Raw genomic sequence first — 9,095 nt, 5'->3', positions numbered from 1 at the left:
GACAAGGAACACGAGGGTTATACTGGTTCGGCCCCTTACGGTGAAGGTAAAAGCCTACGTCCAGTTGAGGTGGTATTGATTAGGGTTTCGATGACCAGGGAGCTTAAATGCTATGCCTGGCTCTCGACGAGATCTTACTTGTCCTGAACCGCCGCCGGGTCGTCCCTTTATACAGAGAGGTTGACGTCCAGCGGCTCTCAGAGTCCCGGCCGGCTCATAACAGTGTCCGGCTCGGACTCTTATCTATTCTTGCCTTACACTACAAGTTTTACCCTAACGGCGGCTAATGCTACGGGCCTTAAGCCATCTCCGGGTCTTGGGCCTGTTATTGACCCGCCGTCCTCATCTTTGGTACTGGGCTTCGCGTAGTAACCATCATGGGTAACCCGGCCCCTCCTGGGCGGGTGACTCCAACGGTTATATCCTCAACATTAGGCCCCAGATTGATTTGAGTCGGCTCATGTCAATCTTCAATCCTTTCGACAGAAAATCTCCGGCTTACAATTGTGTGAAGGCTATAACCCGTCGTGACGTCATCTTCTGGATTCCGGGTAACCCGCCGTGACGTCATCTTCCATTAAGTCCATTTTTTACTCCACCATATCCGCAACGGATCTTATCTTTAACTGCCGTCCCGAAAATCGAGGCGTTTATATGGCGAGATAACCACGCCGTGGCCTCCTCGTTTCTCGCGCCCACTTATGAGCCTCACCTTATAAATAGCCCGGCCCATGAGCCTCTGGTCACTCGTCGCCTCTATCTTCTTCCTCCTCTCGCCTACTGTGCTGTCGCCCGAGCTCCGCCGCCGCCGCCGCGGATCTCCTCGTCCTCACCAACTCCGGCCGCTGCATCAACCTGTCGTGTCCAGAGAAAACGGCGGCGACCTCCGCGACTCACCAGCACCCGTAAGCCCTTGCCACTCCATAGAGTAGATCCACATTAGGTTCTTTGCTGTTCTTCCCGTGTTCTTCGCCGTTCCTCGCGAGTTCTCGGTAGATTTCATTTTTACCACCTTTCTTGATCTTTAGACTGTATAGAACTGTTGCGGTAGTTGTTTCACGCCCGTTCCCAATGTACATAGATCCCTTCTCATTGCATAAAGGCTCCGTTCGAACTTATGAACTTCTTCTGCGTCTGTTTTAGGTCTAGAAACTTTCTCTTTAGTCGACCGTTTGATCCAAAATAATTACTGCGATCTGTGAAACTTGTTTTCACCACACTTAGTAAAAAACTGCATCTGTGAGCTATGGCGGCTCATTTCCGGCTCAAAGAAGCCACGCGCCGTAAAATTTCCGGCTCATTTATGATAAGGCTGTAGACAATTGAATTACTCTCGATACCTCAGCGGCTTAGATAACCCGATGCACTTAGCCATATGTCATTAGGCCCCTTCATAAGCCGCCACTTTAAACATTGAACTGTAAACTTCCTCCGGCTTATAATTGAACCGGACATTTCCTTTTATCATAGGCTTCCGTCTTTCACCATGCCTCCCAAAGCTCCCAAAGCACCCATCACGTGCAACTGGATGAGGTCCAACGTCACTGACGAAACCTTAGCGGACTTTGTGAAGACGGGCTACCTGCCCAAGAAGGATGTCATGTCTTACCGTGCCCCTGACCCGTCAGAGGAGAGACCGCAACCAAGGGATGGTGAGGTGGTAATATTTGCGGATCACATGAGCCGGGGCTTCGCACCGCCCGGCTCAAAGTTCTTTAGAGATGTGCTGAATTTCTTTGATCTGCGGCCACAAGACACAAGACCCAATTCGGTGTCGAATATATGCAACTTCCAAGTATTCTGCGAAGTCTACCTTGGAGAAGAGCCCAGCCTTCTGCTCTTTAGAGAGCTATTCTATTTGAACCGCCAGAATGAGTGCGCCAACGGACCGAGCCTGGAACTTGGTGGAATCTCCATTCAACGCCGGAGAGACTGCCTCTTTCCCTACGCTGAGCCGCCCAGCCATCCAAAGGACTGGAATCAGACGTGGTTTTACTGCCAGGACACGTCTCCGGCTGACGAGAGCCCTCTGCCCGGCTTTCGTGCCGTGCGTTTGGAACCAAACCACCCTCTGCCAGACAAACTATCTCAGGCGGAGCGTCAACCTCTGATCCCCACCATCAACAAGATCAAGGCTCTCCTGGGCAACGGCCTCAACGGCATTGATCTGGTCCGGGTCTGGATCTCCTGGCGGGTGATCCCCTTGAGCCGCCGCCCCGGCTTAATGTGTGATTACACGGGCCGGAAAGATGACCCTCTGCGACACAGCCGCAACGATCTTCCTGAAGACGTTGTTGACGACATGACCAAGGCCCTCTTGAATGAGAGCTTGGCAGACTGCGGGAGGACCGGCTTAAGCCCCTTCTGCAAGACTAACCCGGCCCCAGCGGTAAGCCACTGATCTGAACATCTTATTTTCTCCTTAGATAGTTTTCATCTGAACCTTAAGAAGTCTTCATTGTATTTTTCAGGCTGATGATAAATTCTGGAAGGTCAAGTATGACCATGAGGCGGCTAAAAAAGCCAGAAAGGCTAAGAAAGCCGCCAGGAGAGCCGCTCCCCGCAAGAAGGGAAGCAGGCCTACTGCCTCAGAGCTGCTTCAACTAAGTGACAGCTCCGAGTCAGAGGTAACCCCTGAATCTGTAAGCTCTTGTCTTGTTTCTTGTTTATCCCTATCCACCTTATTGATACTGATCATCAACAGGATGACACCGGAGCAAGTAACCCGGTGACTGAAGAGGTAATGACACTTTCCTCCGACTCGGAGCCCTTGCCAAGGCTGAAAGTCCGAAGAGTAACCCGGAAAGTAAGATTTTCACATCCTTTAGCTTATCAAGATCCTCAATTTCTTTTGAAGCAACAGATTCATGAGAGCCGGCGGCACACCCGGACCAACAAGGATGCAGACCTCTCCTCCGGCTTACCTGAAGCGTCGAGGAAGCGCCGGACCGAGGTTATCTCCAACTTATATCCTTTTCATCCTTTGGCGGGTGTTATACGTCAACCGCTCAATTCTTCTGATTCAAACTATCAGGAAACTTCACCTTCCTCTGGTGACTCGATGCAATCGAACCTGCCGGCTTTCAAGACCGTACCCGGGTAATGATGATCATCTCTTGTTGTGCTTATCTTTACTCATACTTTTGTACTAACCTTTTGTCCTTTCAGTGCCCAGGCAAAGCTCAGCAAAGAGGCGAAGAAGAATAAGCCGGTCGAAGAGCCGGTCTTGCCTGAGCCGGAGGTTTCAGCTCAAGAGCCGCCAGCTGCCTCTGCTCCTGAAGCCACCACTCCAACCGACGAGCCAGCCATGGAGACTTCCACCAACCCGGACATCTCCAGCCCGGCTCAGCCGGCCGATGACCCGGACGTGGTAATCACCCGGACGGAGTTTGTCGAGCCGGGGAGACCCACTGCGCTGGCTAAGTGCTCTGCGAAGGAAGAGTTGCTAGAGCGCCGCCGGGCCAAGCTGGACATCACCAACTACGCCAACCTGAGCATTGGAGAGATCATCTCCGGCTATGTCAATCAGGTGCACAGCAGCCGGGACTTGGAGATTGACATGGTGAAGCAGATACAGCAGAAGTCTGAGGTACCACTCTATGCTTACTGCATAGTCATCTTTACCATACTAGCCCCCAAGTCTACTACTTATGATAGAATATGTTGTAGACTTAATTTCCAGCTTACTTCCATGAACCGGTAATTTGTAGATAGAAACTTTCGACATGCATTAGCCCCCAAGTGCCAAGTGTCTTTGCTTGGAAAGTGCTTGGGACTTTAAAATTGCATAATAATTGTTCATACTATAACCCGGAAATTGTGCAGGCTGCTTGCAAAAAATTTGAGGCTGATATCTCTGAGCTGAAGAACCGCCTGAAGACTCAGGAAACTGAGACCCGGAAGGCCAACGCCAAATTTGAGTCCAGTATTGCTGCTCAAGAGAAGCTGAAGAAGAAGTTTGAGGCTGAAAGGAAAACTTGGGTCGAAGAGAAAGCTGCTCTGGTAAGCCGGGCCGAACAGGCGGAGAAGACTCTGACGGAGAGAACCGCCGAACTCTCCGGCTTAAAGCGCCACGTGTCACAGATGGTCGCCGCAATCTTCGGTAAGTCATTCCGCCGGCTCTCGACAAGTTTATAGTCTTTATGTCTCATAACTCCCATCATTGCCAGCGGCTTATCTTACTTTGTTAAACAGGTCCCAGAAGCGCCAACCTCAATCAAAATGTGCTGACCAAGTTGAAGGCCGTGTACACTCTGGTGGAGCAACTCTACACCGGGTCACAGCGCGCCTTGGCCGTGGTGGCCCTATCCAATGAGGTTCCGACTCACCTGGCGGACGTACTTCGCCGGCTTGCCGTTCTTCCTCAGCGTTTCCAAGAGCTGCGACGGGCCTCTGCAAGAGCCGGAGCCATAGCTGCTCTGAGCCGGGCCAAGGCTTTCCTTCCAGAGCTAGACCCGGCTGACATTGCACTTGGTTACCCCAGCTTGAAGGAAGACGGCACCCCCTTCGACCAAAAGGACTTTGCTGCCTGTGTGAAGATCGTGCGCCCGGTGGCCACCCTGATTGGGAATGACACCGATCTGACCAAGTACCAGCCGGGCTACGACGCAGAGAATCAGAGGATCCCCACTCCGCGTTATGAAGCCATCAGCTTGGTCCCGCCGACTCGTAAGCACACCTTTGCCCCGGAAATTGACCCGGCCGGGTTAATTGACGAGGAAGCTCAATTTGAAGCTTTGAGCGGCATTGACTGGAAATCGTCAACCTTCCAGGTCTTGGGAACAGCCGGAGGAGCGGAGAGGGATGAGCCGGAAGCTTCGACCCGGCAAGCATCTTGACTCTTTAGGCGGCTTGTTAAACAATGCTTCACCCTTTTGGACTCGGGGAGTCTTGTAATAGAGTAGGACCAACATTTTAACTTTGTCGTGCCATCGTGCACGTGTTGAATGCTTAACTCCATTGAAGTTGCTTCCTTATATTCTTCCGGGTCATAATTGATCATTTATTTTCCTTAAGCTCAAATAGCTGTCTTTAACTATCCTGCATAGAAAAACAAGTCACAAGTCTCTAGGCGGCTTACCGCACTGAGAATCATAGTCTCATACATATAACCCGGAATATGAATCTAAGTCACCAAAGACTGGTCCTCAATTATGTCCTTGATATAACCGTAATAACATACTTACAGGCCTTCAAGTACGCTTCCGGTTTATATAACCCGGATAATAAGGTTGGTACCTCAACTCCGGTTTACCAGTCTTGATAATGCTGATTGTGTGTGACTAACACTGTGAATCAAAGTTAAGTCGGCGGAATAAGAACCGCCGTGTACACTGTTGATACAACCAGAAGAACTTGTTGTAAATCAGAAAATCAAAACTTAGGGGCTTCCGGTTCGAATACGACCAGAGACCCGTCCCAAAGGGGTTAAGCTAAGATTCGAATGCGATCATATAGCCCCCAGTGGGTTTGGCGATGCCGATCAAGAGGGTACCGACAGCTATGTTCTCTTTGGTTCGAATACGACCCATGTTTGAACAGGAAGCCCCCAAATGACCTTAAGAGTTGTTTAACGACGCTGATTCGAATACGATCCACGTCGGTTCCCAAAGGGGGTTGAGCTATGATTCAAATATGATCAAAGAAAACTCCCCAATGAGCTCGGCACTTTGCCAATCAAGTGGGTATCGACAGCTATGTTCTCTTTGGTTCGAATACGACCTATGTTTGAACAGGAAGCCCCCAAGTGATTATATTGCGTACGGCTAGATTCGAATACGATCATAAGCCGGATCCACCTCCAAGTTACCATGTGATCTTGTAATGGAAACAACACATTTACCTTTGGAGGAGAAAAAGGACAGAGGTCCTGCTTTATTGCTTATCATAATATATACATGGCTTATAGAAATATGTACATTATGAGAGCCGGTGGCTCAAGTGTAATAAGGCCGAAGCTGAGCTATGTTCCACGGCCGACGGGTCTCCTCCTCCGACTTGCGTGAATCTTTGTGCTCCCGAATGTCAATGAGGTAATATGACCCGTTGTGCAAGTTCTTGCTGACCACAAAGGGTCCTTCCCAAGGCGGGGATAGCTTGTGCGCATCTGTTTGATCTTGGATGAGCCGGAGCACCAGATCACCTTCCTGGAAGACCCGGGACTTAACCCGGCGACTGTGATAACGGCGCAGGTCTTGTTGGTAAATCGCTGAGCGAGCTGCTGCCACATCACGCTGTTCGTCCAACAAGTCAAGAGCATCTTGGCGCGCCTGTTCATTATCCGCCTCAACATAAGCCGCCACTCGAGGCGAGTCATGACGGATGTCACTGGGGAGGACTGCTTCCGCTCCATAAACCATGAAGAAAGGCGTGTAACCCGTAGACCTGTTAGGAGTAGTATTGATGCTCCATAACACGGAGGGTAACTCCTCCACCCAACAACCCGGCGTCCGTTGCAAAGGGACCAAAAGCCGGGGCTTGATGCCTTTCAGAATCTCCTGATTAGCTCTCTCAGCTTGACCATTGGATTGAGGGTGAGCCACTGATGAAACATCAAGTCGAATATGCTCTCGTTGACAAAACTCCTCCATGGCGCCCTTGGACAGATTGGTACCATTGTCAGTTATAATGCTGTGTGGAAAGCCAAAGCGAAATATCACCCTTTTCATGAACTGAACCGCCGTGGCTGCGTCACACTTGCTAACTGGCTCTGCTTCAACCCACTTTGTGAATTTGTCAACTGCCACCAAGAGGTGGGTCTTCTTATCCTTGGACCTTTTAAAAGGCCCAACCATATCAAGCCCCCAGACCGCAAATGGCCAAGTGATTGGTATCATCCTCAGCTCCTGAGCCGGCACATGAGCCCGTCGCGAGAACCTCTGGCAACCATCACATTTACTGACCAAGTCCTCCGCATCAGCATGAGCCGTCAGCCAATAAAAACCATGACGAAAAGCCTTGGCCACAAGGGATTTTGAGCCGGCATGATGGCCACAATCCCCTTCGTGAATCTCACGCAAGATTTCTTGACCTTCCTCAGGGGAGACACAACGCTGGAACGCTCCCGTAACACTGCGGCGATGCAGCTCACCATTGATAACAACCATTGACTTAGACCGCCGGGTTATTTGTCTGGCCAAAGTTTCATCCTCAGGCAAATCTCCCCGGGTCATGTAAGCCAAGTATGGCACTGTCCAGTCCGGGGTGATGTGGAGAGCCGCCACCAACTGTGCCTCCGGGTCAGGGACAGCCAAGTCTTCCTCTGTAGGTACCTTAACAGAAGGGTTATGCAAGACGTCCAGGAAAGTATTAGGCGGCACCGGTTTTCGCTGAGAGCCCAGCCGGCTTAATGCATCAGCCGCCTCGTTCTTCCTGCGATCGATGTGCTCTACTTGGTAACCCTGAAAGTGTCCAGCAATGGCATCAACTTCACGGCGATAAGCCGCCATGAGAGGGTCCTTGGAATCCCACTTGCCTGATACTTGTTGAGCCACTAAGTCTGAGTCGCCGAAGCACCTTACCCGGCTCAAGCTCATCTCCTTAGCCATCCGAAGACCATGGAGCAAGGCCTCGTACTCAGCCGCATTGTTAGTGCAAGGAAACATCAACCGTAGCACATAATGAAACTTGTCACCTTTAGGGGAAGCCAATACAACTCCAGCCCCCGAGCCCTCCAATTGCCTGGACCCATCGAAGTGAATAGTCCAATATGTGTTATCCGGCTTTTCTTCGGGCACTTGTAGCTCTGTCCAATCGTTGATGAAATCCACCAAGGCTTGAGATTTAACAGCAGTGCGTGGTACGTATTTCAGACCATGAGGCCCGAGCTCTATAGCCCACTTAGCCACTCTTCCTGTGGCTTCTCTGTTTTGGATGATATCTCCAAGGGGAGCAGAACTAACCACAGTGATAGGGTGACCCTGGAAATAATGCTTAAGCTTCCGGCTTGCCATGAACACACCATAAACAAGCTTCTGCCAATGTGGATACCGCTGTTTGGACTCGATGAGCACTTCACTGACGTAATAAACCGGCCGCTGAACCGGATGCTCCTTACCCTCTTCCTTGCGCTCCACCACCACAGCCACACTGACGGCCCGTGTGTTAGCAGCTACATACAGTAATAAAGGCTCCTTGTCAACCGGAGCAGCAAGGACTGGGGGCTCCGCCAGCTGTCTCTTCAAATCCTCAAAAGCAGTATTAGCAGCATCATTCCAGACAAAGTCATCAGTTTTCTTCATCAACTGGTACAATGGCATGGCCTTCTCACCCAAACGGCTTATAAACCGGCTTAAAGCAGCGATACGACCCGCCAGGCGCTGGACGTCGTTTATACACGCCGGCTTAGCCAGAGAGGTGATTGCCTTGATCTTCTCCGGGTTAGCTTCAATGCCTCTGTTAGAAACCAAGAAACCCAAGAGCTTGCCTGCAGGAACACCAAAAACACACTTGGCCGGGTTAAGCATCATCTTGTAGACCCGGAGATTATCAAAGGTTTCCCTCAGATCATCTATCAAGGTTTCCTTCTCCCTGGACTTAACCACAATATCATCCACATAGGCATGAACATTGCGCCCAATCTGGTTATGAAGACAGTTCTGCACGCAACGCTGATAAGTCGCCTGTGCACTCTTGAGTCCAAAAGGCATAGACACATAACAGAAGGCTCCAAAGGGAGTGATGAACGCCGTCTTCTCCTGGTCCTTAACTGCCATTTTAATCTGATGGTATCCAGAATAAGCATCCAAGAAACTTAAGCGCTCGCAACCCGCCGTAGCATCAATGATTTGATCAATACGGGGAAGGGCAAAAGGATCAGCCGGACATGCCTTGTTTAAGTCCGTGTAGTCCACACACATCCGCCAGGTGCCATTCTTCTTGAGCACGAGCACCGGGTTAGCTAACCACTCTGGGTGAAAGACTTCAACAATAAACCCGGCCGCCAAGAGCCGGGCCACCTCTTCACCAATGGCTTTCCGCCTCTCTTCATTAAACCGCCGAAGGAATTGCCTGACCGGCTTAAATTTCGGATCAACATTGAGAGTGTGCTCAGCGAGTTCTCTAGGTACACCTGGCATGTCAGAAGGTTTCCATGC

The sequence above is a fragment of the Triticum aestivum genome, chromosome 6D (assembly GCF_018294505.1).
Source record: "Triticum aestivum cultivar Chinese Spring chromosome 6D, IWGSC CS RefSeq v2.1, whole genome shotgun sequence".
Taxonomy (NCBI): Eukaryota; Viridiplantae; Streptophyta; class Magnoliopsida; order Poales; family Poaceae; genus Triticum; species Triticum aestivum.
This window is presented reverse-complemented; position numbering follows the sequence as displayed.